General features: G+C 48.9%; 1 non-coding gene across 1 annotated transcript; it reads right to left on the bottom strand.

Annotated features, from left to right (window-relative positions):
• Positions 1 to 1,416: 1,416 nt before the first annotated feature.
• Positions 1,417 to 1,488, bottom strand: TRNAG-UCC (transfer RNA glycine (anticodon UCC)). Its single transcript has one exon. It is a non-coding gene; the product is annotated as a tRNA-Gly (tRNA).
• Positions 1,489 to 3,938: the final 2,450 nt, after the last annotated feature.

The following is a 3,938-nucleotide window of genomic DNA, read 5'->3' as shown; positions in this document are numbered from 1 at the left end:
CTTAAAAGCAAGTACGAAAAGGAAACTATTGGCTACTGGCTATTGAACTTCCTTTTTCTAGTCCCGTCATACGTGCTGTACGTCATCGCGCTAGCAAACGCCGGACTTCCTGTGTGTCCGTGTGTGGCCAAGTCCATTCGGTAGAAAGTGCGCCGGACTATCCGCCGGATTGTTTGCCGGACTAAGTACGCCGGACAATTCGCTTGTGTGTACGCGGCATAACACACACTTTTTTACCCTGAAAATTGGATGCAAATAATGTGTGCGTGTTATACGCCAATACTTAAATTTTAGCTGCCTCAGAGGGGACAGGGAGTGGGGTGGGACGAGCGCTGTCAGATTACATACAGAATCTTCTGTTTACTTGGCAGCCTCTGTAATAGAAAGTCCCTTCTCCTGGGCCGCCATTGGACCACTGTTCTGTTTATCATAGGAGATTCTCACTGTAAGTAATCTGTCGGCTCTCGTCCTGCCCCCCTCCCTGTCCCCTCTAGGCTGCAGATGGGCATCCATCAGGCTGAACTGATGGCAATGGTGAGGCTGCTGCACTGAAGGTAATGGTGAGGCTGCTGCATTGATAGCAATGGTGAGGCTGCTGCATTGATGGCGATGGTGAGGCTGCTGCATAGATGGCAATAGATATGTTTTTGGTTGTAACATGACAAAATGTGGAAAATTTCATAGCATATGAATACTCTTTCAATGCAATGTATTAAGCTTATGATCTACCAAAATCTCCAGATCTTTCTCCACTATGGACCTCCCCACATAGCTAGGAAGGGATCACATGGCCCCTATGATGGGTTCATAGTGATCTCTGACCAGGACATTGACAGGAAGGGATCACATGGCCCCTATAGTAGGTTCATGGTAATCTACAACCAGGACATAGCCAGGAAGGGATCACATGGCCCCTATAGTAGGTTCATGGTAATCTACAACCAGGACATAGCCAGGAAGGGATCACATGGCCCCTATGATAGGTTCATAGTGATCTCTGACCAGGGCATAGCCATGCAGGGATCACATGGCCCCTATAGTAGTTTCATGGTAATCTACAACCAAGACATAGCCAGGAAGGGATCACATGGCTTCTATGAGAGGTTCATAGTGATCTCTGACCAGGACATAGACAGGACGGGATCACATGGCCCACATAGTAGGTTCACAGTGATCTCCAACCAGGACATAACCAGGAAGGGATCACATGGCCCACATAGTAGGTTCACAGTGATCTCCAACCAGGACATAACCAGGAAGGGATCACATGGCCCCTTTGGTTACCGCATTTTTTTACACCTGGCTAAAACTTTTGCACAGTACTGTAGAGGGAACATTGTATATACAGATATGATGGAGGGGGGGGGGGGGGGGGGGGGGTAACACTTACCAGGTGAGGCAGTCATCTTGTGAGATTGCGTTGGCCGGGAATCAAACCCGGGTCAACTGCTTGGAAAGCAGCTATGCTCACCACTGCACCACCAACACGAGGTAGCATGTCTTTGGAGTGTGGGAGGAAACCCACGCAAACACAGGGAGAACATGCAAACTCAATGCAGATAGTGTCCTGGTCAGGATTTGAACCCTGGACTCCAGTGCTCCAAGGCTAACCACTAAGCCTCTGTGCTGCCCATATGCGGCCTCTGTTCTCTAAAGCCTGCCCCTGCTGAGCGGGGTAAATCAGTGATCAGTACACTCAAAGCACTTAGGAGGTGAACCAGCCATCTTGGGTGCACTGAATGAAGCCTTTTAACCTAACAGCATGTCTTTGGATGCAGGAGGCAACCCACAAAAGAACAGGGAGAACATGCATACAGTGTCCGGGTCAAGATATGGACCAAACCCCCCCAGTACTGCAAGGCAGAAGTGCTAACTACTAAGCCTCCGTGCTGCCCGATCTTAAAGCAGAACTTCATCTATAAAGGGAAATTCCGCTTTTCTTCCTCTTCCTCCTTCAGCTTTAAATGTCCTAAAGGACCTGGAGATACAGGTCTATATTGATATTGTAGAGTTATGAATCTTTCATATTCTGTCCTGTAGGGGGAAGCTGAACGATTCTCATTACACCCACTCTAACCATTGAGCCATCCATATTGGGTTACGATATTCTTAAGTGATCTAGAGATGCAGATCTAATTTGTAGAGTGACCTGGAGCTACAGAGTCCTTCAGCTGTTGTAGGCCTCAGTGGACTTCGCCAGTATTGGTGATGTCCTTCGTGTGGGACAAATATATGTCCTCTGGTCTGTATAATGTCTCTACTTCATGGATAGGCTCTGTCTTATATAAGAGGACATGAGCTAGCCATGGGTGTAACCTGAAATATAGACAGGCAGGGACAGGACAGCTCACTTGAATGTGGAAGCCTGGCTCTTCATGGATGGTAGAGAGTTCATTCCCAGTATGGTGGATTGGGCAACAAGGATGCCATCATAGTCCATTATCTTTGTCTGATTGTCTGTGGAGCTAATACCAGCATCACCTACCATGTCCAGGTCTGCTGGCCGGCCTCTGCTGTTTTTATAGGTGTCTGAATGGTGACCACTTGAATGGGGCACCAGTGCTTACTTCTTTGACGCTCATCTAAAAGGTATTTCCACTTTTACAGCCATATTGGGATAACACCTACTTTCTATCTGTTACATGTTCTCATTCACAGAGTAAAACTTAATAAAAATGGTAAGGTTTGCTGCTCACCTTTAAAAAGGGAATCACATGCGAAAAATGCCAAAAAAAACCATGGCCCCTACAAATCTGATATCACAACCCCAGCCAAGCATGCAGCCTGGCAGGTCAGGAAAGGGGGGGATGAGCGTGCACCCCCTCCACTCCTGAGTCATACCAGGCCACATGCCCTCGACATGGGGAGTGGACCTTGCAAAGGGGAACCCCTCCCCCCTGACAAGGCACCTCCCCATGTCGAGGGCACGTGGCCTGGTATGGGCGAGGAGAGCAGTGCATGCTCACCCACTCCCCCCCCTTTCCTGGCCTGCCAGGATGTGTGCTTAGGAGGGGGTCTGGAGTTTGCATGGCCATGTTTTTTTTTCCCATGGGGTTCTGCCTTTAATGGTGAGCAGCAATTTTTTAAATTTTCTTAAAGCTATGTTATGTGAATGAGAACACGTAACAAATAGAAAGTAGGTGAAAAAAATGTGGCTGAAAAATTGAAAATACCTTTTAGGTGAGCTCAGTAGATGACGCGTTGGTGCAGAGACCTGTCTAGGCACAGCCATACCTGGTCCCTGGCAGGGCTGATTACCGTTACCTCAAGATAGCTGAGATGGCAGACGCCAATAGGTCATGGATGTTTCTTCGAGCCGCACCTGGTCCCTGGGAGGGCTGATGGGAAGATCCGCTGTTTACTGAAGTGGGAAGGCCATGTGTTTACTGGATAGGCAGACATCACTAGTGTGGGGACCTGTGTTGGTACAGAGGTACCAGGTTCCTGGGAGGCCTGATGAGAAGACTGTTTGGTTGCTGGCGTGTCAGCCACCACCAGTGTAGCAACCTCTGTTGTTACAGCCATATCGGGCCCCTGGGAGGACTGATTAGTAGAAGACCCTCCAGTTACTGGTGTAGCAGCCACCAACAGTGTAGGATTTTATGTTGTTATAGTCACATTGGGCCCCTGAGGGGACTACTTAGAAGACACTCTGGTTACTGTAGTGGCCGCCACCACCAGTGTAGGGTCCTGTGTTGGTACAGATGTACCAGGTTTCTCGGAGGGATGATGGGAAGACTCTTTAGTTGCTGGAGTGGCAGCCACCACCAGTGTAGCAACTTGTGTTGTTACAGCCATATCAGTGCCCTGGGAGGACTTATTAGAAGACCCTTTAGTTACTGCAGTGGCTGCTGCCACCAGTGTTGGGACCTCTGGTAGTACAGCTGTACCTTGGGAGGCCTGATGGGATGACCCTCCTGTTGTTGGAGTGGAATCTG

Source organism: Lithobates pipiens, unplaced genomic scaffold, assembly GCF_037356315.1.
Source record: "Lithobates pipiens isolate NorthernLeopardFrog02 unplaced genomic scaffold, aLitPip1_a1.2 Scaffold_8, whole genome shotgun sequence".
In the NCBI taxonomy this organism is placed as follows: Eukaryota; Metazoa; Chordata; class Amphibia; order Anura; family Ranidae; genus Lithobates; species Lithobates pipiens.
Note: the sequence above shows the minus strand (reverse complement) of the source record. Positions and strands in the feature narration are given on the sequence as shown.